Source organism: Macrobrachium rosenbergii, chromosome 46 (assembly GCF_040412425.1).
Source record: "Macrobrachium rosenbergii isolate ZJJX-2024 chromosome 46, ASM4041242v1, whole genome shotgun sequence".
NCBI lineage: Eukaryota > Metazoa > Arthropoda > Malacostraca > Decapoda > Palaemonidae > Macrobrachium > Macrobrachium rosenbergii.
This window is the reverse complement of record NC_089786.1, coordinates 12,714,301-12,742,183: the sequence shown is the minus strand read 5'-3', so window position 1 is coordinate 12,742,183 and position 27,883 is coordinate 12,714,301. Positions and strand designations below refer to the sequence as shown.

The following is a 27,883-nucleotide window of genomic DNA, read 5'->3' as shown; positions in this document are numbered from 1 at the left end:
AGTTCTTGGGCCTCTCGGGCCTGCTTCCCCAGCCTGGCAGGATACCTGCCTTCCTCGAGAAGCAGCCTCTGGGTCGGACCCATCCTTCAAGGCTGCCCACCCATCCCTTCAGGCTGCCCTCTCAAGAGACTGGCCAGCCTTGGAGGACTTTCAGGGTCTCATCCTTGAAGTTCTTGGTCCCTCTCAGGCCCGCTTCCCCAGCCTGGCAGGATACCTGCCTTCACTCGAGAAGCAACCTCTAGGTCAGACCGCTTCCTTCAGGCTATCCTTAAGAGACTGGCCAGCCTGATTTGGGCCTCATCCTTGAAGTTCTTGGACCCTCCAGGCTGCTTCCCCAGCCTGGCGGATACCTGCCTTCCTCCGAGGAAGCAGCCTCGTTGGACCCTTCCTTCAGAGCTGCCCTCGAGGCTGGCCATCCTTGGGGACTTTGGGTCTGTCCTTGAAGTTCTTGGGCCCTCTCCAGGCCCGCTTCCCCAGCACCTGGCAAGGATGCCTGCCTTCCTGAGAAGCAGCCTCTGGGTCAGACCCTTCCCTTCAGGCTGCCAGCAGAGACTGGCAGTCCTTGGAGGACTTTGGTCTCCTTGAAGTTCTTGGGGCCCTCTCCGAGCCTGCTTCCCAGCCTGGCAGGATACCTGCCTTCCTCCGAGAAGCAGCCTCTGGGTCCGGACCCTTCCCTTCAAGGCTGCCCTCAGACTGGCCTCCTTGGAGGACTTTAGGTCTCATCCTTGAGTTCTTGGGCCCTCTCCAGGCCAGCTTCCAGCCTGGCAGGATGCCTGCCTTCCTCCGAGAAACAACTGGGTCAGACCCTTCCCTTCAAGGCGAGACTAGCCATCCTTGGGACTGGGCCTCATCCTTGAAGTTCTTGGGCCTCTCCAGGCTACTTCCCCAGCCTGGCAGGATACCTGCCTTCTTCCGAGAAACGGCCTGGGTCAGACCCTTCCTTCAGGCACCTCAAGAGACTAGCCCATCCTTGGAGGACACAGGCTTCATCCTTGGTTCTTGGGCCTCTCAAGCCTGCTTCCCCGGCTGGCAGGATACCTGCCTTCACTCGAAGGAAGCAGCCTCTGGAGTCAGACCCTTCCCTTCAAGGCTGCCCTCAAGAGACTGGCCAGCCTAGGAGGACTTCAGGCCTCCTTGAAGACTTGGGCCCTCTCCAGGCCTGCTTCACAGCCTGACTACCTGCCTTCCTCCGAGGAAGCAGCCTCTGGGTCGGACCCTTCCCTTCAAGGCTGCCCTCAAAAGACTGGCAAGCCTTGTAGGCTTTTGGGGCCAATCCTTAAGGGGCTTGGGCCCTTTCCATGGGAAGGGTCAGACCCATAGGCTGCTTCCTTGGAGGAAGGAAGCGGCCTCTGGGTCGGTTTCTCCTGTACTCTTTGCTTTCTTACCCTACTTTTCAAAACTGACACTTTCTGTCTCGGGCTTGAACGATTTAGGTATCTCGGGATTCTTGAACACTTTGAGCTCGGCGCATGCGCGAATGGCATTTCTCGTCTTCCAGGGCAAAGGAGGACTGAAGGATTCAAAATGTCTTCAGGAAAGAGCTCGAAGGTTTTAGATCATTTCAACATCGCGATAACCATTGCCAGGTTCTTTTTCTGGCACATAAACGCTTCTTTGCTTTGAGGAGTCGTCTTCTATAAACTTATGAGATTCCCTCTTACTGACGATATTGATCATCCCTTCGATTCTTCCTTGCTTCTCCGAAAAGTAATTCTGTGAATCCAAAATCTTTGAAGTAGTTTCTAACACCTCAGGTTATCTACTTTATTCTTCGTCAACATTCTGGTATGCCTCACGCCGATGTCGTCTTTTTGTTCCTTCTCTTTCTTATTTCGAGCGAAGAACTGCTCCAAGCGGTAATTTTGGGCATCCAAATCCCCTCTCAATCAACTTAGAAAACCTCAAGTTCTCTACCTTTTATTTGTTATAAATTCTTCAGTTCTCCGTTCACTGTCTTCCTCTCTTGATTATTTCCTTCCTTATTTCGAATGAAGAGCTTGCGTCCGTGGTGACAATACGACTGTAAGAGGTGCCGAATAATCGCAGAAGGCGGGAACCTCGACTTCATACTGCTCCGCAGAAGTAGTCCATATTTTCAGCAGTAAACAATACAGACTGAAGCTATCTGCCGATACTCGTGATGTACTTTCACTCTTGAAAATCTCTTTTAGTCGATCTGCTTCGTCATCCAGTTCATTTTAACCATAAACTTCGCCTTCTTTGCTCACATGCTGTCTCCTGAAGGCTTCAAGACGTCTTCCTGGAGGATCTAGGATGTACTGTAGTCCTTGGTGTCAGTGCACCTATTGAGTGATGGCACTATGCGCGCATGAGCTGAAGAATTCCTAAAACGACTGCAGGAAAAACACGAATATTACGGCGCCAGGCGACAATGATTCTTTCTTGCAGCCCAGAAGGTATGAAATTTTCTTGACTTTATTGCCACGAAAACATCAATATTTAAAAAAAGAAAAGAAATTAAAAATTTAGTGAAAAATCATCATCGTATCCTTTTCTCTCGTCGCCGGGGAGAAATATATATATATATATATATATACCTATATATATATATGCTATATATATGTAATTCTTAGCCACAATGCCCTCTTAACTGTAATTCCTCGCGCTTTTGGATATGCTTGTAACTACAGAAGGCCGATATCCAAAGGGAAAAATAAAAACTGTGACTGGCCGGCCATGGAAGCGAGCCCGAGTTACCTTAATCACAAGGAGGTCACGTTGCCCACCTAACCACGAAGGATAAAGTCTATCACCTCTTGTACATATATATACCTGTCGTTTTCAGATATATTCATTGAGCTAGATAGACCCCATCCTCCCTGCATCGTAGCCAAGTGGGCAATCGTTTTATTGCTTTTTAGGCTGAAATATATATGTAGAATCTACTGGTCACTTTTACCCAGACACATATGTAATTCTGATGACCACCAATGCCCTCTTAACTTCGCTAATTCCTCACGCTTTTTTGGATATGCTTGTAACTGCGAAGCCATTAGGGAAGAATGAGAAAGCCTGTGACGGCCGACAGGAAGCGAACGAGTTACCTTAATCACAAAGGAGGTCACGTTGCCCACCTAACCACGAGGATAAAGTCTGTCACCTCTCGTACATATATATACCTGTCGTTTTCAGATATATTCATTAGAGCTGGAATAGACCCATCCTCACCATCGTAGCCAAGTGGGCAATCGTTTTTATTGCTTTTTAGGCTGAAATATATATGCAGAATCTACTGGTCGCTTTTACCAGACACGTATGTAATTCTAATAGCCACAATGCCCTCTTAACTTCTCGAATTCTTCGCGCTTTTTTGGATATGCTTGTAACTGCAAGCCGATGGCCAAAGGGAAGAATGAAAGAGCCTGTGACGGCCGGCCGCAGGGAAGCGAACCCGAGTTACCTTAATCACAAGGGAGTCGTTGCCCACTAACCACGAAGGATAAAAGTCTATCACCTCTCGTGCATATTAAAAAAGATAACTCGGGTTCGCTTCCGCGGCCCTTCATCTGCTCTTTCATTCTTTCCCTTTGAATATCGGCTTCTGGTCTAACCTCTCAAGCGCAATGAAATAACGAGATGAAAAGAACGTGTAACTATTAAGTACATATGTGTCTGGTAAGTGTTTCAATAATTCACTACATATCTCGGCCTGCTTTGGCCGTTGCCCGCTTGGCGATGGCGAAGGATGGGTCTGGCTTCTGTGAGCTGCTGTCTGAAAAACGACTGGGTGTGCGAAGGTGATGGGCTTTATCATAATATGATTGAAACAACAACAATTATATTATATATATGTATATATATATATATATATATTATATTTCTATATATATATATGTATATATATGTATGTATATCTACATATATTTATATATCTATATATATGTATATATATACATATAGATAGATAGATAGATAGATAGATATCTCCTCCGACGACGAGGAAAAGGATACGATGATGATTTTCGCTACATTTACATTTATTTCTTAAAAAAAAATGCTATTTTCGTGGCAATAAAGCTTTCTAGAAAATTTCACCCCGGGGAGGACAAGATCAACTTGGAAATTATTATTATAGATAGATACATATACATAAATATATGTATATATAAGTATATATACATATATTTTATATATATATATATATATATATATATATATATATATATATATATATATATATATATATGTGTGTGATGTGTATACACTGGTTTTGTGCGTCTGTGTGTATTAATTTTTTCCCAATAGTTAAAAATAGATTGGTCTCAAATTTCTGTTTCTGAAATGGTCATCACTAGCGCCCAATAAGAGAAAAGTGACCTTTTGTTTAATGAGGCTTCTCCATTGCATTGATCACCTTATTAAGGGGAGAGAGAGAGAGAGAGAGAGATGGCTGCTCCAGCAAGGAATGATTAAGTTTTTCGCATAGCAGGTAAGTTATAAATATATAGTTTTTATGGTACCCAGCATCAAATTATAATAGTAGATTTTTGAAGGATACAGAGTAATTTAAATCGCTTGTCTTATTTTAAATAAATTCTTCTTCGAAAGAAATAAGTTTTAGAGTCTTCAGAACACTGTAAAGACACTTTTGGAAAACTCCAATATTCCTGGAAAACCTGTCTGCTTATGCTTTGGGCTTGCCATTTCCAGATCAATGGTACCAATAAATGTTGTCATATGATTAGTTCATGTTCTAAAAAAATAATAGTGACAAAAAATATCATAAGTATGAGTCTTAAAATGGTAGCAAATCCACAGTTGTATATTTGTCTTTAAATATATGTACATATACATAACTGTGGAATTTAGCTATCAATAATAATAATAATAATAATAATAATAATAATAATAATAATAATAATAATAATAATAATACTGAGATAATATTAAGTAGGCTTTTACTGATGAAGATGCAATTTTTAATAATTTTAGTAGGACATTTTTAAACAACTTTTAGAGCTGGCCGTGCTGGACACGACCTTTACTGTCGGATTTTGTATAAACAAACTGAAGGATGTATGGGATACCACTTTGTCCAATTTTACTTCTCTTCATGTGCTCCCTGGAGGAGCGCATAATGAAAATGTCCCATTAGGTTCCGCCCTCTATTTTATCGAAGATATGTTGACGACACGTTCTCCCTATTTCGTCATGAATGTCATGCAGAGTCCTTTCTGGAGTTCGTCATCCGACAACATCCAAGCATAAGGTTCGCTATGGAGAAAGAGGTAAATAACAAACTCCCCTTCCTTGATCTTATTATTTCCAGAGGTGACTCAGGTTTTTACACAATTGTCATTACTGGTTTGGGAATGAATTTTTGTAGTTCTGTTTCTTTCATTTGAAACTGAACTCTATTTTAACCCTCCTCCATAGGGCTTACCCACTCGTCAAACTGGAAGAGTTTCCACGATGAGATATCCTTTTTGTGAAATATTTCAATAATAATTGTTTCCATCACGACTTTTTCCAGATCCTAAATAAACTGCTACTACAGAGAAATGACTCGGCAACACCTGAATCGACTGTGCCGAAACTAAAGATGTATGCAAGTTTCCGCTTTCGTGCATGATGATACTTTTAGGAGAAAATGCACAGCCATTATTCAAAAAGAGTTTTCCAACAAGCCTGAAAATCATCCCGAAAAATCCCTTTAATAAGTCTCTGTTCAGAGTCAAAGACCAGCTCAGTCCTCTGTTTCGTCCAGCGTTGTTTACCGTACACTTGCCCGGGATGTGATCACGGGATACTCATATGTGGGATGCACGAGGAGGCTGTTGAAGGTCCATAGATTTAGGGGCATAAGTCATGGTAGCAGGTTATCTAATCCTGAGCAATCAAATATACGAAATCATTCAAAGTTATGTAAAACTTATATTGACAGCAAGGATTTTTCCATCCTGGGCCGAGTGCAGAACAACAACGACTTAACCATCCTAGAATCCATAATTATCAGGAAGACTGTGCCGTCGTTAAATACTCAATCGTCCTCAGTGAAATTGTTTATAGCCTAGTTGGGCAACTGGTTTTCCTCACTCTGTTTTGTACTTATTTATGTTATTGTTCTTTCTTTCATATAGGTAGGTTGTTTTAAGATTTTAGTGAACTCCTTTTACTCATTATTGACTTGTCTTGGAATGAGGTGTTTTGTTTAAATATTTTACTACATAAGGCCAGTTGCCATTGCATTAATTTGTTATTGATGTTCGCAAATTATATTATATTTTATAGCCTTGAAAATGCGACTTAGATTCGTCGCGGAACGTCGGCATTGAAAATAAACTGTAGATGATGAGGATCACCTTTCCCTACTGCTTCCTTCGTATTGATGTGTGTATATATATATATATATATATACTATATATATATATATTATATATATATATATATATATATATATATATATATATATATATATATTACTAAAAAGGACTTACTCATTCAAACTGCATGGTATCTATAGATACCATCCGGATTTGAATAAGTCCTTTGCTAATTTAGATTAATACACAGAACAATTGTGTATGTGATAAAGTTAATATATACGTATGTATACATATATGTGTGTGTTAGTGTGTATTAACAGTTAGTTAGACACAGAGATAGATGCATAGATAAGAAAGATATATATATATGTATATATATATATATATATATATATATATATATATATATATATATATATATATATATATATATATATATATATATATATATATATATATATACATATATATACATATAAATACATATATATATATATATATATATATATATATATATATATATATATATATATATACATACATATATATATACATATATACATATATGCATATAGTAGGGAGTACAGATAGGAAGAACAGTCAGCTCATCATTGATATATTTATTAATAGGGTGCGCTGGGATCCACCATATCCCATCTTTTCTGGCTAAAAGATGAAAAAGCACTAATTAAAACTGACAACAGAGCTTACAAAATTAAAATGCTTTAAAAAAAAGGGTGAAAAATGACAATGACAAAACAAGAAATAGATTACCTTCAGTAGTAAAGTCCAGAGGATGAAAACTGAATAGAGTAAACAGAAAGGCCGGGGGGGTTACTATGGTACGACCGTTTTAGGAAGAGACTTTGCCCTCTTAAACTGACAATTAACCTTCTGACTTCAAGCTCTCATTGTTTGCGCCTGTTTATCAAGCACGTGTACTATAATAGAAAGTTTCTGATGGTTGTTGTCCCACTTAAGAATTTTAGATAAAAAAAAATTCAATATATGAAAAATGATAGATGCAAGAATTTGGAAACCTAGATGTGCTTTCATTTTCAGTTTTGTTTATTTGGATGCTGTACTGAGCAATGTTCTTGAGATTACGTCATCTACTATAGTTTTTATTACTGTTCCTTTGCTGTTATCGAAGTCATATAATTGTGATATAGTTTTTTTTTTTTTGAGCTTTTGAATTGTTTTTTCTTTCGTGTATACCGTGATCCGTCTTTACTCATAACTGTATCAAGGTTGAATTTTTCACTGTGCAGCTATAAAATAGCTCATAATAAATATTCTTTAAATATTATTTACACCCATATATATATATATATATATATATATATATATATATATATATATATATATATATATATATATATATATATATATATATATGAGTGTAACAATATTTAAGAATATTTAATATGAAATATTACCTAACTGTTAGTAATTCAACATTACAACTGAGAAAACAGAGCTGAATGCAGTAATGCACAACTTTAATTCAAAAACTCAAACTCCTGAAGAATATATATATATATATATATATATATATATATATATATATATATATATATATATATAACTATATATATAATATATATTACACATTTATGACAGTGCTTTTAAAACACTGTCATATGATCATCACTGGCATTTCTGTTATATGTAGATTTTAAGATATTTCTGCCACTTTCTGTCGAAAAAACAGATCTATATTTCAATTTATTTCAATTTCAGTGTTCAACAGGATATCACACAACAAGGAAAGCTTAATGGTTATTTAATCAGTATGAGAGACATTACTTATGAAGAATCCTCGTCAGAGGATGCTACATCGATAACAAAATCTATATATTTATCAATGCAAACATCTCTTGAGCTTGTCTCATCTTTTTATATCTTCAGCATGTCTCATCATTAGCCCAGTTGTCAGAAGATATGAGTTCAATTGCTTCTTTGACCAAAGGAGCTTAGGTCTGATTTTTAAAATGATTCTTTGCCGCATATGATTTCACCTGCACCCATATCAGTTCTGTTTGCATTATACTGGCAGTGATATGTAGGCAGCTAACACTATGTCCATGATCTCTTGCTTGATCTGTCAATCACGTAATCATTTTCTTTACATGAATGTCTTCTAACTTCTCTCAGTCTTTTTATTAGCCAGTCTTGAACTTCATCCTTTTGGCAGACATTGTCGGAGGTTCATTAATTCGAACTGAATGATAAAGCGTTATCAACACTATGATGGCAGATGGCCCTATATTGGGAAGAAGCTGGGTTTTAAACCATTTTCAAGCCTGCAGAGATTCATCTAATTTCTAGATTGCGTATCCCTTGTCAGCTGGGTGCTTGATCATTGATAAAAATATTACCCAAATGTGGTTAATATTGCAACCAATATTGTGATTGTGTCTCACTTACTCTCCAATGTTATTGATGTACGATTAGAAGGAATAAATCATAGGTAAAAATTTTTATTCTGTCACGCCTCTCTCTCTCTCTCTCTCTCTCTCTCTCTCTCTCTCTCTCTCTCTCTCATTTTTTTTTTTGTAGCTAGTGGAATAGTAAGCGGAACCATAAAATGATGAACATTCTTTAGATTAGTTTTTGTCTGACGAATATACAAATAATTTTTAACTATAATACACAACTGTGATGTGTATTTGTCCTTTACAGTTCAAACAGGGTAGAAAATGACAAAAAAAAGACTGTCATCCTCAATCGGTGCAGTGCATACCTCTGTAACACTAAACCCCGATATAGTACTTATCCTATGTTTATTTATTTGTGTTGTTACATTAATTACATATCTATATCACGGATCGCTACTATCTGTGTTATCATATAAATAAAACAGGTTAATTTGCAGCAAAACAACAAATACAAACGCTATTACAATGATTGTTTGTTTCGATGCGTCTGGTAGCATGCTACGGGTGTCCGTCTGAAAGCCCTCCGGATTGTGGTAAGTCGTGTCTCATCTCGGCCGTAATCAAAGGGTTAATCAGTTAGGTGTTAAAAAGCTAGTTTATTCTAATATTATGTTGACCAGAAATATAAGAGGATCACTCTTGTAGTGGAAGCTTAAAATGGAACATAGAATATCCAGCCTGCGAATAAGTATTCTTATATCCCATATTTATATCTCTCTCTCTCTATCTATGTATCTATCTATCTATCCATCTATATGTCTATCTATCTGTCTATATGTCTGTCTATCTATCTATCATCTATCTATCTATCTATCTATCTATATATATATATATATATATATATATATATATATATATATATATATATATATATATATATATATATATATATATATATATATATATATATATATATATATATATATATATATATATATATATAGAATCTACTTATCTTACAACACATCTATGTGATTGCAGTGACCACAACACTGTCTTAGTCTCTCGATTTCTTTACACTTTGTAGTGACAAACGAACCCTTAAAATGTGAAAAAAAAAAAGGCTAAGTTAATATTCTGGTCATTACAATAATATATATATATATATATATATATATATATATAATATATATATATATATATATATATATATATATATATATATTAGATATAGATAGATAAGCATTTAAATATACGCAATGTATATCTAAAGCACGAGGACCTGGCGCAGAAGCAAAGCAAAGCAAGGCAAGTGAGTCTGGCAGTACAAAATGTTTGTGGAAGTCGACAGAAGGTCGTTTCCCGTTTCGCTTTCCTCTCCTTCCTTCGACGCTTCCTTCCTTCCTTCTATTCGGTAAAAGTCCTCAGGCTCAGGACCTGCCTTCCCTTTCGTCTCGGTTGCAGAAAGGACTCCGGTTGATGTTGTAGTTGTTTTTGTCCTTGTGGTTATTTCTGCACTTGTATTAGAGGACAGGAGCGCGTTTTCAGTTAACTGCTTTGTCACTGAATGTTACTCCACCGATTAGTTCCTCATTGGACTTGTCGGTATCGTTCTCGGCTAGCACTCTGCTGGGCTTGCGTTCGATTCTCCGACCGGCCAATGAAGAATTAGAGAAATTTATTTCTGGTGATAGAAATTCATTTCTCTTTATAATGTGGTTCGGATTCCACAATAAGCTGTAGTTCCCGTTGCTAGGTAACCAATTGGTTCTTAGCCACGTAATATAAATCTAATCCTTCGGGCCAGCCCTAGGAGAGCTGCTAATTAGCTCAGTGGTCTGGTTAAACTAAGGTATCATATAAGTAAAACTCCACTGATTTACAAAGTGTCTTCACTGTATCAGGCGAATTGAAGGTTTTCGTTTTTTCAAGAGTTCTTGTAGGCTATTTATACCGCATAAATTATCATTTATTCGCGGACTATGTTGTACCTTTCGTTTTCTGGTACTGTTTTTAGATTAAGCGAAGGGCAAAAATTCACAGCGAAAAAAATTATAATAAAAGCAGTGGAATGTAACTGGGAGTCTGTGGCTATTGATAAGTACTTTATTTAGAACTGTTAATACATACATACATATAGTTATTTATTACTCACACACACACACACACATATATATATATGGTTTGTATAAATATATATATATATATATATATATATATATATATATATATATATATATATATATATATATATATATATATGATGTGTGTGTGTGTGTACTTGTGTGTGTGTGTGTTTGTGTGTGTGTTATATTATTATATATGTATATATAATATATATATATATATATATATATATATATATATATATATATATATATATATATATATATATATATATATATATATATATTATATATATATACACACACACAGGTATACGAATATATAATTCTACACTGATAACCATTTTCTGAACAAATCTTTCTTTTATAAATCTGGATTCTGTTATATTTCTTCCCAGCATGACATTGGAATAAACCAGCATTTTAGACCTCTAGTGAACGACATCTGCAATGCCAGCTAAAAAATTTCAATTGATATGCGAGGGATTTGATATAAAAAATCATTTGATATTGTCGGGAGAGTTCTTTATGATGGCTTTTCTCATCGTATAATTGTTCGTAATTGGTAGTATGATAGCAAAAGAGAGATTTTGTACTATATATTCCTGTGCTGTTATTGTTATTAAAAGTCTTTTTTGCAACATTCATTGCACTGTGTGATCAAGTATCAGGATATTTTGTTTTGTTGCCTGCATTCCTAAATAACATTTACTTAATCACGAGTTTGATGGCGCGTGCTACGCTGCAGTGGAACCCGGCGCTGCCTGTCATGTCTCCCCTACCCTCCCGATCCCCTACCTACCCCGCCCCCACCCGGGCGGACAAATAAGAAAGAGCCACTCGGATCTTATTATTATAGATTAGTAAATTGAAGGCTACCTGTATACCTACTGCTCTTCAAAATTTGGATATGAAAACCGATTTGTGTACATTAATATTGTGGACAGGAAGAAATGTACGTAAGCTATTTTGTTAGGATTTTTGTGTACACTAGCCATAACAAATACTGTAATTACGTCTTTGTATTCGGCAGTCTCAGTCATTTTCCATTCTTATAGTAAATGATATCGGTGGCGCCTTTTCATTTAATCTTCCTGATTCGTGCAGTCTGCGTCGCTGGAATAATTTTACTTAGTATTCTGTTATAAAAAAATAATAATAATAATAAATAAATTAACCCTCCGATGGACAGATTGGTGAAAAGTGGAGATATGGGATATTCCTTAGCCGTACCAGAAATATTTGGGGTCACAAATAATCATATATGGAAGACGAACAACACCCGATGCAACGTTGTGAGTTCCCATAATTTCAAATTAAACCGAAGAACTCATTCGTCACTTTATAATAGTTACTCGATTTGCATTGTTTTTATATTTTGAGTCATTGTTGCTTTTCACTTTTTATTTGCTTGATAATTTTGTCGACGTTCTTGTAAAAATTGAAGTAAAGTCTAATTCATATTATGTCACCTTTTAAAATATGTAGTCCTTAGTACAAATGATCGAAATAGTCGGACTGATAGATACATTTTAAAAGTAAAGGAATAATGTTTTATACAAAAAATCCCCCCTAAAAAAATCCCCTCTAAAATATATCAACCCTCTAAAAAATCCCCCCTCTAAAAAATCTCCCCTTTAAAAAATCCCCCTCTAAAAAAATCCCCCACTAAAAAAAAAAAAAAAATCCCATTCGTCTGCCATCTTCATCACGAGACGAACTCAATAAGCCGTGACAGAATAAATTACATTCCCCCTTCATCGCAAGTATATTTTATTCAGCGTAATGTAATGCATCGCTCGGAAATCCAGACAGTCTATTGGCCCGGTGAGGGAAAATTTAATTACGCAAATGCTTTACAATTTTCCACCTGAACCGAAAATCCAAGCTCACTGTTTTCACGTGGTCCATCATGCCTTCATTCCCCTAAGTATTCTCTCCCTCTTTGGTCATTCGTGGCGTGACGCCAAGTTACGATATTAAATTAAAAAATAATTTCTTGCTTTTCTGTGTTCTTCATCTAGTGTTCCTTTATTGATTTCCCAAAGTGTCACTTCTTTGGGTATTCATGAAATGCAAAGAATTAGTAACACGGAAAATGAAAACAATAAATTCGTGATTGTTAAAATCGACATATCAGAGCACTCCCCCAAGTTGGAAGGGTTTGGTAAAGAATTTAATAGTTGTATTATCGAGTCTTTTGATATTTTTTAAATGCATGTGTATACAATTGGGAAGTATAATTTTTTTTTTTCTGAATTCGTTAATAAATGTCAGTTTGTTTATTTTTTTTAATCCTTGACGAATGATAGCCTAAAACGCTTTCCCCCACCCTCTCTCTCTCCCTCTCTCTCTTATATTTTTTAAGTCCCAGTAATGAAAATAGTGAAAAAAATTAATAACATCCTATGCTAGAAACTTTCTCAGCAATCCACTTCTATTCTTCCCGCGTTCTTCTCCATCCTTTTTGAGCCGAGTGAGAGAAGGACCAAAGAAAGGCGCAGAAGAACACCTGTATTCACAGACTAACCTAATTTTCCTAATTGGATCCAGCCAGTATGTTCTTAGCCGCCATGAACCCTTACGAAGCGAAGCGATATGTTTCGAAAATATTTGGAGATGTTTACTTTTTTTTGTGGAGAACGACATTTATATGAATTTCTGTGTGTATTTGAAATTTATTATGGTTAAGTGTGATGACTTAAATTACATGTGTAATATAAGAATTATGCTATCATATATATACATACATATGTATATATATATATATATATATATATATATATATATATATATATATATATATATATATATATATATATATATATATATAAATAGATAGAGAGAGAGAGAGAGAGAGAGAGAGAGATATAGAGAGAGAGAGAGAGAGAGAGAGAGAGAGAGAGAGAGAGAGAGAGAGAGAGAGAGAGAGCTTGAATGAAATAGAAAATAGCCAGCGTATCGTTCTTGAAGCTATTTCAGTAGTTATCGAAACATTTAATGACATCAGCAGGTCTGAAAAAAATAAAAATACATAAAACATGGAATTTTGATGTTATGTGATTCGGTATTCAAATAAAAAATCTGGTATTATTATCATATATGCAAACTTTCTTTCAATATTGACCATGTATTTTGCCACATGATTCTGCACCTATGTAGTAAAGGGGAGAAAATTATCATTTTTAATCTAAAGGTGGCCATGAGCATAGGAATCTTATTATATGATCCATTAAAGAACCGTGTGCAAAATGAGAATATAAATAATTACACCTGTTGATACTGCTGATCATTTCCTGTGAGGTGTTTTCATTAATGTTCCACGCTGTTTTCATTTCCTTGATGCCCTCCGTCCTTTTTCTTGAAAGATATATGTCAGTGCTTGTCAATTTCACATTTTTTATTTTAAAATAATTGCCAATTGATATAAATTTCCGTTAATAAGCCATACCGATTGATAGGTATCTAAAATAAAGGAATCCTTTCCCTGTCTCCATCTTCAGCAGGAGACCCAAACTTAATAAGCTCTGACAAAATAAGTTACATTCCCCTTCATCGCAAGTATATTTTATTCAGCGTAATGTAATGCATCGCTCAGAAACCCAGATAATCTATTGGTCCGGTGAGGGAGAATGTAATTACAAAAATGATTGACACTTTTTTCGTGAACCGAAATTCCAAACTCATTGCTTGCACATCCTCCATCATGCCTGCGTCCAATGAAATATTCTTTGTCCCTCTGGTCATTTGTGGTGTGACGCCAAGTTACGATACTAAATAAAAAGTGAATGTCATGTGCTGCTCCGCCCCTCAAAGTGCATAACAATTCATCGAGATTCCTTTGCCGATTCCCCCGTGGTATTACTTTTTCGGTTATTTATAAAAAGGAAAGAACCGTAACAATGTGAATAAAAGATTAGATTCATTGGCGTAAAAAAAAATCTACTGGAGTTATCCCCGCCAAGTTGGAGGGTGTATGTTAATAAATAAATAAATGTAAGTATACTGTATCGCTTGTTTTAATATGTTTTTCAATTATGTATGTGTACTACACTTTATGATGCATACAGAAAGTTCCAGAAGACCTTTCCCGTCAATTGACACAAATTCGGTCTTTGGATTAATAGTTGGGTACGACTATTTCTACCCTTCTGTGTCTAATTAATCCCAATTAATTCTAATTACCTCGAGCCACTCTCTGCAGTTTGATTGGCAAGAACTTTTCTTTCTCCCTCTTGAAAGGAAAAAAAACCTAAGTATATGCGTCGTTGGCTTCATTCATATGCAAATGCTTTGGTAAAGTCTTGCTTGAGGAAAGTTGCGAGAAAGAGAATCTTTCGTAAATGTGAGCCGTTTTAGGCGTTTTGATCGCTAGCTGTTTTAGGGGACTTTAAAATAATAATAATAATAATAATAATAATAATAATAATAATAATAATAATAATAATAATATTTTATTTATTATTATTATTATTATTGTAAATGCCATCGATGAAAAATTTACATTTTTAATTGTAATTTTTAATTTACATCCAAGTCGTTAACCCTCTTAATTCTGTTTGTTTGTTTGCTTGTTTTTGTCTCTTTTGGAAGGCGAATCTGGACTAATAAATCTCAATAATGATGATAAGTATAATATAATTATATAAGTTTGGTGAAGTTACACCGTGAGATAGACATGACGACACCCAGTGTTAACACTGTGTCCACAGCTATTTCCCTCTGTTTGCTCAGCGAGGTTACCAATGCTGCTGGTCTGTGATACTGATGAGAATAATCCTTCCATTTTGCCCCAGAAAGGAAAGTGGGAAATCGGCCTTTTGAATGTATTATGAAACATTAAAGTATAACGTTTCATAATACATTTTTACATTTTTATGTACAGTATATATTAATTTATTGATTTATTTTTTCTTTTTAATAAGTGAGATCTCTTCTTTCTGTATTTCCCTTTACCGTCTCTTACTTCCTAATGAGCACCATATTCCTTGGAAGCTTGAATCTGAATGATAATAATAATAGTAACTGTCTCTAAAAGCAAACAGTAAAATGACGAGGGATTTTTTCACCATTAATCTATTCCTTATGTTACGTTTGATTTTCTAAGCGCATTAAAGGATTATTTGTTTGCTTATGGAAATGTGTTAATGTGTGCATGAAAAAAGAAAATGCTCATTGAAGTAATCATTTTTAGTTTTCTGTAAAAGAAAACTGTTGTGCCGTCTGCACTTTATCTGTCGGCACTTTTTTCTGTCCGTCCTCAGATCTTAAAAATTACCGAGGCCCTTGCAGCCCTCTAGCCTCAGTAGTTTATATTTTATTTAAGGTTAAAGTTAGCTATAATTGTGCTCTTGGCAACGATATAGGACAGGCCACCACCGTGCCGTTGTTAAAGTTTCATGGACCGCGGCTCATACAGCATTATACCGAGACCACCGAAAGACAGATCTTTTTCCGTGGCCTTGATTATACGCTGTAGCGGCTGTACAGAAAACTCGATTGCGTCGAAGAAACTTCGGCGCATTTTTTACTTGTTCTGCTGTGGGTTGAAATAGAACAGGTGTCCAAATTTCATTCGTATTCTTATTATTGATTAACTGGTTGTTTATTTGTGGTATATATCTATAGTGGGATAAATATGGCATCTTGGATATAGTAGTTACGTCGTTATGGATGAATGATCTTTCTCTAATCTTACGTAAAAGAGGCCAAAACTTTTATGTATTTCTAGTGTTGGCTTTTCTTATCGCTAACTAGATGTCATCAATTGTTCTTGTTTCATTTATCGACTTGGTACATGGTAGTAAATCTTGTTGCGCTCCTGGAAATAATTCATTAGGTCAAAACCCCTCACTCTTGATGCTCATTTTCATCGTAAACAAATGTCTTTGTTTACAATGCTCTTAGATGGTTTCTTCGTCTGGCCATTAAACGACGATTGGTTTCATTAAAGGAGGGACTACTTTGTTGTGCTCCTATCTGTCTAGAATTATATATATGTATGTATATAAATATGATATATATACATTATATATATATTTGTGTTAGTGTTTTATATGTAATATATATAGTATATTATGTATAGAGAGAGATAGAACCCCATCAGGAGGTCAAAAGGTAGTAGGTTCCTCATCTTCGGATCAAAGCCGACCATTCTTACTTGTGAAATGACGCTCCAGTCTTTACAAGAGAGAAAGACTCTCTCTCTCTCTCTCTCTCTCTCTCTCTCTCTCTCTCTCTCTCTCTCTCTCTCTCTCTCTTTCTCTCTCTCTCTCTCTCTCTCTCTCTCTCTTGAGCAAGCAGGCAGCGGTTTTTCTGACAGACAGACAGCGACCTGTTTATCAAGTGTTTCACGATACACTTGTATCACTACCAAAATTAATTTCCCATGCGCAGAGTTATGTGGTCCTTTTATGAGATATTTCAAATACGGAAAAGGATTTTGAACACTAATCCATACTTTTCAGTGTGGGTAATTAATCATAACATTATTCTGAACCGGTTATTAAAATTCTCTCTCTCTCTCTCTCTCTCTCTCTCTCTCTCTCTCTCTCTCTCTCTCTCTCTCTCTCTCTCTCTCTCTCACACACACACACACACACACACACACACACACACACACACACACACACACACATATATATATATATATATATATATATATATATATATATATATATATATATATATATATATACACTGTATATATGTATGTATGTATATGTGTTTAGAGCTCTCTCACACACATGCATATATATATATATATATATATATATATATATATATATATATATATATATATATATATATATATATATATATATATATAGAGAGAGAGAGAAGAGAGAGAGAGAGAGAGAGAGAGAGAGAGAGAGAGTCTTTTACTGGTAGTTAGATTTTGAATCAGATTCTGATTTTTATGTTCCCCCGAAATTGGTTTCCCGTTGGATTTATAGAATCTCGAAACAAAATACGTCAAGTTTACTTTCTAAAATTTTGATTTGATACAAAAGGTGGATAATCTTGTGAATCATAAACAATCATAAAGAAAATTTCACAAAGAATTTTAATAAATACTTAAGGATCATTCTTGTTGTATAAAAATGACCAGATATGAAAAAGCACAGGCTTTACAAAGAACTACATCGAAGGAAAATTTAGGTTAAACTGGGTGGCCAGATGCATATCAAACATAAAAACGCTTATAACTTTATGAACACTAACAAAGATGATTTAAAAAAATTTATAAAGAAAAACAAACAAACAAACTGACCTTAGGAACCCTAACGAATGTAAACACCCACAAACGTGAATGTCGAAATCCCTGAAGCTCAGCCATGATTGTCAATTAAACTTTGTTAACACCTCATGTGACGCTTAACAACTCCAGCTAATTCAGTTTTCCCCAAATATTTGATTTCTCTCTCTCTCTCTCTCTCTCTCTCTCTCTCTCTCTCTCTCTCTCTCTCTCTCTCGTTTTATTTATTGTTTTATATTGATGCATGACCATCGGCGACAGCCATTCGTTCTGTGTCAGTTGGTCGTTGAAATATTGCAGATCTTTTCCTTTCCACCTCCGCTTTTCTTTGCGACTTCTTTTGAATCAACTTTGTCTGGGAGCTGCGGCTTTTCATCATCATCCTTCGCAGGAAACTTTCTGAATTCCTTTTGGCGTATTTATGTTGTCACGCTTTTGTGTTATTACTTAACCCCAGCTCATCAGAAACTAATCATTTTTCATCTTCACAGCATCAGAAATGTTGTCAAATGGTAAGTAGGCATGCATGCATTCTATTAGATGATTAATTTGATGGATCTGGCAACATACTGCTGTCCTCTGGGTAATAAATGAGAGAATTCTAAAAATAAAGTTATAGGGCTGTCATGGAGGTTTATATCCCAGCTATAAAGGGAACGAAAGAAGCAACAACAGAAGCGATAAAAAGATTAGTGACCTCCACATAACGGATATTATGTGGCCATGTAAAAGGGCATTTAAATTCAAAATTAACTGGCGCACGGAACTGCGTGACTCCCTGTGACCCTGTCACTCTGTCAGTCTGCCACCAGGCCTGCGAAGTGTTACAGTCATGTTATGTGTGAGCCAAATTGGTGAAATCTGGGTCAGAGGGTCTTGTCATCAAACTGCCACTAAACCAGAGGTTTTGCCCAAAAGTCGCCATTTACCGGTGTTGATGATTTTAATGGTCAACTATAGCAAAGTTCTAATACTTTAGATATCCAAATAGCTGTGGTGGAACATTGGTCAAGTTTTAAGTTCTATATTTGACATTTCAGTAAACATAATCCTTTGAAATTTAAAAACTCATAGGATTTCAAATTATCATTTTGTTTGGTTAATTACTGTTCGATTTGGTTGAATATTTATATATACGCGTTATTTCAACCAGTAGGGTTGTATCTTTTAATGGCACCACTGACAGTGAGCAGATTTATGAGTTGAGCTTCATTTCATTTTGGTGTAACTGCTTCTGTCGTAAATACCATTTATTTGCATGATATATACTGTATATGATATGATATGGAGATTTTTGTAACCATATACATTAGACTTTATAGATTCATAATTTTAGCACATATTTTCTCTCTCTCTCTCTCTCTCTCTCTCTCTCTCTCTCTCTCTCTCTCTCTCTCTCAACTTTAATGGTGCAGCGCATGTGGTAGGTTGGATTCTCAGGTAATGAGCTTTCGGTTAGGAAGTTCTCTACGTGGTGTTCATCCACGAGTCAGAAGTTTAGAATGAATATGGCAGTGACCAATGTGGTTTCATCTTCGGAGCCAGTCCTTCTTAGGAGAAACTTTTTGATGTCTATCGACACGAACACACATGCACTGGATATATCGCGCACACAAACGCACTTGCATACAAACATTATATATACGTATATTTATATGTATATACACACACACGTACACATGCATGCATACATACTTTATTGTACCTTTCTTTCAGTTTTTTTATTATACCATGACAGTAATACAAATGAAATTATTTTACGTTACACCATGTATGTATATATATAAATACATGTATATATATGTATACATATACAATATGTGTCTTTCCAGTCCTTCTCTCCACGCTTGAACACTACTTTATGGAAGTTTTCTATGCATTTTTTAAATGCCGCATATTATGTGTAATAATGATAATAACAACATAGTGACTAATTGAGGGGAGTTGCGTTTCTGTGGATCCGTACTGCCAAGGTCACTGGGATAGACATTAACCAGTTGAACTGGAATTCGTTTACGTGAACTATTTAGACTTAAAGAGGACAGAAACAGGAATGGTTGGAGTCAGGAAGAGCTGCCCGTAAAAAAGTATACCTTAGTTTAATCAGACCACTGAGCTGATTAGCAACTCTCCTAGGACTGGCCCGAAGGATTAGACTTATTTTACGTGGCTAAGAACCAATTGGTTACCTAGCAACGGGACCTACAGCTTATTGTGGAATCCGAACCACAGTATACCGAGAAATGAATTTCTATCACCAGAAATAAATTCCTCTAATCCTTCACTGGCCGGCCGGGGAATCGAACGCGGTCCCAGGGGAGCGCTAGGCGAGTACGATATCGACCCATCCAGTGAAGACCTTTTGTCCGTAAAACTTCTGCCGAAACGATTCATGAAATAGGCCGTTCAGTGAGTTTTAGAAACGGCTGTAAAAGGCTCATTATAGACAGCGACCCCAATTAGAGATTGAGCCGAGGAGAAGAAGAAGAATGATACTGTATTCAAATGTATAATTAATTTGGTTAATATATGTATTTTATTTGGTGTGTTTGTTCGTAGGGTCCTTGGTGCAAGTTTATTTTTGCCAGCTTTTTAAAATTATTTTTATATCTTACGGGATCCTTTCATTTCCGCATATATATCAAATCGTCTTTTATACCCATCTTTCGTTTCTGCATCCAGGTATTCTGGTTTTTCTTCTTTTATGGATAATTAATCTCCATTTTCTCCATATCGCCTCACATCTTTTATTCCACTCCGTTAATCATTCGCCACTGCTTTTTCACCTGCATTGCAGCCGCTCTTTCACCCTCCAGCGCTTCCCTTGCATTTGAACTCCTTCGCTTGTGAAATCATCTCGATCTGCCTGTGACATTCCTCTTGCGAGAAGAATCTCCGTAGGGGGGTATGGCCGTCAGTGCACCTCATGTGGTGCACTGTAGGCATTACTTCAGGTTCTTTGCAGCGTGCCTTCGGCCCCTAGCTGCAACCCCTTTCGTTCCTTTTGCCGTACTTCCTTTCATATTCTCTTTCTTCCACATTACTCTCCACCCTCTCCTAACAATTGACTCATAGTGAAACGGCCAGGTTTTCTTCCTGTTACACCTTTCAGACTTTTACTGTCAATTTCCGTTTCAGCGCTGAATGACCTGATAGGTCCCAGTGCTTGGTCTCTGGCCTAAATTCTATCTTCAATTCAGTCCTTCGAGAAGACGCTTTACGGCTCCAGACAAACTCCGTCGAAGAAGATTAATTGCCTCCATTGATTTGTTAAGTGGGTCCAAGTTGGTCCGTTTTTAAGGAGTGAGGTGGTTGGAAGATAGCATTCCTATTCATCCCTTAGTCGGGTTACCGAAATAAACGGTAAAATGTAAATCAGTTCAAAAAAGATTTTTTAACACAAGGTTGAGGAGGATGAAGCTTCTCGAGTAGGTGCTTGATTTGAATTATAGTCATATTTGTGGTAAATTTATCAGTTTACTTCTAAAGTCTAGGACTTCAATCGATGAAGGACAAAAAATAAACAGCTGGGCGACAAGGGGTTGGGTATTATCCCAAAAGAAAATAACAGACAAACCTGCTATAGCAGGGGTATGTTATATAAATTCGTGAAAACACACAACTAGAAAAGTGAGGTGTTTAAAAGGTAGTATTCCTATTCATCCCTTAGCCCTTCCCAGTGTTCCAGATCGAGAAGGGATAAGGGATGCTTTTTAAGGTGTTTCGAAAATAGCATTGCTATTCATTCCTTAATCATTCCCAGTGTTTCAGATCGAGAAGAAGAGGGAAGGGATGGGGGTGGGCGTTTACCGAAATAAATAAGTACTATGTGAATTACCAATATTGGTTCAAAAATTTTTCGGAACTCAGGGTTGAGGATCGAGAAGGGATAATGGATGCTTTTCAAGGTGTTTCGAAAATAGCATTGCTATTCATTCCTCAATCATTAGCAGTGTTTCAGATCGAGAAGAAGAGGGAAGGGATGGGGGTGGGCGTTTACCGAAATAAATAAGTACTGGTGAATTACCAATATTAGTTCAAAACTTTTTCGGAACACAAGGTTGAGGAGGATGAAGCTCCTCGAGTAGGATATTAACAGTGAATATTTCAGTACATACTTTTAAAGTCTTAGACATCCGTCACTGTAGGAAAGATGTGGGGCAAAAAATAAACAGGTGGGAAACAAAGCCGCCCTAAAATGGAAAACTGCATTATCAGCAAAATTTTCGAAATTAGGATACGCCATTTATTGGGCTCGTGAAACATTAATGCACAAGTTACTGCAGTTTCAGAATGATTCTTCAATGGTTTTCATGAGTATTTAGGGGGTCCCATTTGCAGTATCTGTAAAATCAGTAGTAAGACAGGGGAGTATCTACATTTTTCTAAGTTTTGTACTTTTGCAGATACTGCAGTCTTCCATTTTTAGGGCAGAAAGGTTTAGGTATGAACCCAAGAGAAAATAACACTCAACTATTAACGCAGGGGAAGGTTAGCTATATTTGTAGACATATCGAAAATTTCTCCAGTAGGCGACAGAAATGTGTGTGGCGAACAGAATGAAAATCTGCTGACCTAGATATACATAACACAGGAATGAACCTGCCAGGTCTTATCTAGTCCGCTTGGAGGACAAAAAACCATGAAAGAAAGCAGCGTCATCTGAGGGCTGAGGGTATAAGTAACACAAACCGGAATTCATAGCTGGGTCGCTGATTAGACGAGTTGTTTTAGATTCAGTCCCTTGAGGCAGGGAAAATGGGATGTCCTTCCTCACATGCAGCTGCATTATTTTAGGAATGTGGAATGGATAATTCTTCTGGCTTGGTTGTGGCGTGAAGGATTTTCATTTAGGGAATAGGATATGTATCATATAAACTTACAAGAGTTACTTTTGTTGAATCTGGTTTGACTTTCAAAGGTTCCTGTCGGAAAATAAAGAGGGTGAGTACAGAAAATCCTTAATATTTAGAATAGGCTTGCCTTGTCCTCAGAAAGTTGATTAGTTTAGTTGGCTGGTACTCTATTTCATGTCTGGTTAACCTGCGAACAACCGCATAGATGTAATGAGCTCAATAAGTCGACCCCCTACAGACTTTTTTTTCTTTGGAGAGAAATAAATGACAGTAATTTCTAAGGGACGTGTTTCATGTGTTAATGTTAAGGCCTCAACCAGCGTAAGGCACTATGCATAGGGCTGTTATGGTTACCTATTTGGTGATGGTCCCTGCTAAGTATAAAGCGAAAAGTTTATGTATCTGCCTCCTGGAATATCACAAACTGCCATAACAGCTGTTTTTTTTTTTTTTTTTTTTTGGAGGTAGTTGGTTGGCAGGTGGGGGGAACAGGGGAAGAGGTGTTAGGAAAGAAAAGGAGGGGGGCGGGCGTAGGAGAAGCATTTTCCCGAGATGTACCGAGTACCGAGACCTTTCCTTGAAAAAAAGTGGAGCGCCATATCTTAAAAACTAACCATAGAAAATCTTTAAAATTAACTCATTATGTTTTCCACACCCAAGTTACTAACCAGATATTAATGTAACGTAACGTAACCTGACCTAACCTAACCTAGGGGAATGGCAAAAAAAAAAAAAAAAAAAAAAAAAACGTGGCTGTGCAATACTAGCATACATCTCAGGAATTTGCTGTTTGGAAGAATCAGCAGAAATAAGATGGTAATCAAGAGACCTACATTGAGAAGATATTTTATAGGAGTGAGAGGATATTTTATAGGTGTGAGAAGATATTTTATAGGAGTGAGAAGACATTTTATAGGAGTCGTTCACGCGATTCAACACCCATGAGGCTAGGCAGATATATGCATGCAGATATATTTGGTAAGCATAGAATCTACCGATGAAATGAAAATGGCAAAGAAGAGTTGAGTTCAGACTCGAAAAGAGGCAGAGGAAGCATTCAAGGACGTTAGGATTTCCAAAAGGAAGGGACGACTGAGGGAGTTGAAGGTCAAATGTTCATCATTTGTTATAACAGTTTGATATAAGCTTTGCTACTCACATAAATATATAATATCGTTTAATCTCATAGGAATCGTGCACTTCTCGTTCACGAAAAGTACGATGTTTTGAAATGTTTTGTTTGGAGTTATTTTCTTCTAATTTGTAAGGCCGTAGAACTTTGTAGAACCCTTTTTTTTTTTATTCCAAATGACAAAGCATTTTATTTTAGTTAATTAAATTCGAAATATATTATTATTTTAGCATTAACACTATTTCCTAAGTTTTTACTCTCATGACTCTTATTTGCGAGAATGCTTTCCTCGTTACGAATATTTTCTCCTATTTACTTTTGTTTTACGCAAATCTCCCGCGCAAGCATTAGACACGGGTGAGAGAGAGAGAGAGAGAGAGAGAGAGAGAGAGAGAGAGAGAGAGAGAGAGAGAGAGAGAGAGAGAGTTTCATTACCCATGAGGCAGAGAAAGAGAAATGACATGAGAGAGATTACAGAGAGAGAGAGAGAGAGAGAGAGAGAGAGAGAGAGAGAGAGAGAGAGAGAGAGAGAGAGAGAGAGAAAGGCACGTTATATTACCCATGAGCATAAACACAACGTAAGTACAGTTGATGATCAGCAAAGCTCTTACTGTGTCCCCAGAGACTGCTATGCAAGGAAACAACTACGAGAAAATAAAAAGAATCTTTTGCAGCCAAAAAAAAATGCTTGCAAAAACAAAATGAAAAAATATCTTTTTGCAGCAAAAAAAAAAAAAAAAAACCTGTAATGCCCTTACTTTAGAAACTGAGATGAAAAAGGGAATAGAATTAATTAGTCTAGTTTAGGTAAAGATAATGCGAAATTGTGTTTTTCGTGTTAATTAAATGAAGGCAATAAATATTCTGAATGTGTCACTATAGAAAATAATTAACCCGATACTGAATGGCTATTAGAAGTTATACTTTACATGAATTTGGGCAATATAATACTTTTCATCTTAACAATGAGATTAGTCCTTCGTTCCGCATTTAAAGAAAAAGAAAAGGAAAATGAAAAAAATATGACAACTGAAGCGTGAGAAAACGACTACGTGTTCCAGGCAATAACGAGAAAAAGCGCGAAAAGAAAGAGGAAGAGAGAAACTTAATGGTGAGAGAGACCATCGGTAAAAAAAAAAAAAAAGAAAAAGCAGCGGCGCTTGAAGGAAACTGGCGCGGAAGTTGATGGTTATGAACGGAGAGCAAGAAATACCCGGGAGAGAAAATTGGGAGAACTGGAAAAGTAAAATAAAAAAAGGGTGGGCTAATGATCACTTGGCCATGCCCCACCACCTTTCCAGATCTCATCGTCTTTTCGTGGCGTCTCGCGAAGTGTTTTCCATAAGTGATGAGGTCATCGTCTCTGATGGTAGAACGAGAGGAGCTTTTGGAGTATTTTTCAGCTGTATTAACTTATAGTTGTCACATCAGTAATATTTGTAAAAGACTATCTCTTTATTGTATATAATCCTATATATTTTGAAAAAGTTGTAGTTTTAAACACTTTCAAAGGGACAGAGATCGTCCAAAAGTAACGGTTTTTATGGATTTTAAAATGGACGAAGACCGTTATGGCTTTCTAAAACGACCTTCATCCTGCAAGAAAAGTGCCACTCAAGAGCCTTCTTTCATGAAATGGCTGATCAGCCTCGTTAAAAGACAAGTGATATGATTGCAGAAATGTAAACGAACTCTGCGAATTCCTCGACCTGTAAGTGAAAGGCCCGAATGATATACCAAACCTCTTGGACCTCAGTTCTTTTCTTGCCCACTGTAGTCTATCTGATCTATCTGAATTAAAAGAAAGGCAGGATACCATTCTTGCTTGCTGTTCTGTCATGTGCGATTTATATAGAGGCTCTAGTGCTTTGTAGCTTTTTCTATTTACTCGCCGAGTTTTTTTTTTTATCTGTGGATGAGTATCAGATCTGTTGTCGATACAAATGACTAATTTTGGTTTCTTACAAGATCTTAGAAACATATTGTCCAACTACCAGGGATGAGTCTCTCTTGAACGGATGTGTTTTTCAGTATCCAAAGAAGACTTCAAACTCTGGCAGCCCCATGTGGCTGTCTCCGCCTGACGTCACACGCACAACGGGACGTTTTTTCGACTCAGTCCTGATATTCTTTGGATACTGGTTTTTCTTATCATGGCCCCAATCGTCAGTCTTAGGGAGATAGTGCTGTCAGTCCCTGCGGTGCACTGTAGGCAAGGTTCCTTACAGGCCCCCTCCTTAGCTGCAACCTTCTTATTTCTTTACTGTATCTCCATTCATATTCTGTTTCCTCCATCTTATTTTCCTCCCTCTCTAACGATTGATTCTCAGTGCAACTTCGAGGTTTCCTCCTGTTGCACCTTTCAAATCTTTTTACTGTCAAGTTTCCTTTCCAGCGCTGAATGACTTCATAGGTCCCAGCGCTTGGCCTTTGACCTAAATTCTATATTCTATTCTATTGTCAGTCTTCAGCTGAGCGTCATTCTCCACTTTGGAAACGTATGCGGCTGATGATATTATGTAAAATATTTTTCTTATCTGATGCTTCTAAAGCATCCAGGAAGACTTCAGCAACACTTATGACTTTTTTTAACTCGGCTTCTGAGAAATTGGTTGGTTACTTTAAAGCCACCAACATCTAAAGCAGTCTTGTGACTTTAGCTCTTCAAATGCTCTGCATATCCTGCGTTGATAGACTATGAAGTACGTGAGAAATCCTGCTTAAGTGATTAACCTGTGTTGGATAGAGTTTTAAATGCAATTTCTAAATAGAGAATTTAAGGAGGGAAATACTATTCACCTGATCATCAGTGTTTCTCTCGTGGTGTTCTCTAATGTGAAGGTTAGTTCATTGGTATTTTCGGTAAAGTCACAGAAATGGCACCTTCGCAAAAGTCTGTAGAACCAGTGTGAATGTACGCATGGAAAATATTGAAAAATAAATATATTGGCTAACAGACGTGACATGATCAAAAAACTTGGTTTAAATAAATTTTTGGGTTTTCCCTTTGATTTTAATGGTGCGAAGTTGATGCTGGATTTATTGATTTTGAGTTTCAGTTGTTCAATTTCATATTTAGAGGAAAAGCTGAGTATAATAAGAAAATATTTTTGAAGAAAAGAAATGTCCACCCTGGCTGGAAAACAAACATGACATGATTAAATCTTGAACTTGAGGGTAATTGTGTTCAAGTCCAGAATTTTGGAATTTTTCCTTTCTTACGTACCTCCTGAGCCATTTCTCACCACTTACTTTTAAGGAAAGGATCTATTGTCACTCAAAAGGAGAAATCTGCAATATATAGATCTTTTTAACAATGCTTACGTTGGATAAATTGAGGTTAGTTTGTGATGATTATCAGTTGTAGTCCAATTTTTCATTTCTTTGTCTCTTTTGTAACCATCTTTTCGTTTTTCTTAATCTGTTGAAAAACCCTTGCTCTAGCAGGCTAATAAATTACAATTTTTGGTTAACGCTAAGAATATTCCATTCGAAACCTCGGTTTTTAGCAGGCTTTAGAGAAAAAAATGGGCAAAATTGTGATTTATAAGGCTTCACCCTAGTTGTAAAATCAGCTTTCAATCTGTGTGTTGTTTGCTTAATACAGAAATTCCATCAAGTTGGATGGTTTTTATGTCATCTATTAATTTATCTATTTATCATAAGGGAACTGAATCACATCTAAGGAACCTATAGAGCATACTGTTATAATCCAGAATAATTATGATGCTGAATCACAGAGAGAGAGAGAGAGAGAGAGAGAGAGAGAGAGAGAGAGAGAGAGAGAGAGAGAGAGAGAGAGAATGGGCTCTCCCTCCTATCGTACTGAAAGGGCTATTCATC

General features: G+C 36.6%; 1 pseudogene; it reads left to right on the top strand.

Moving 5' to 3' along the window:
- The first annotated feature begins 3,696 nt into the window (after window positions 1–3,696).
- LOC136830371 (piggyBac transposable element-derived protein 4-like) overlaps window positions 3,697–27,883 on the top strand; it is a 78,464-nt pseudogene continuing 54,277 nt past the window's right edge.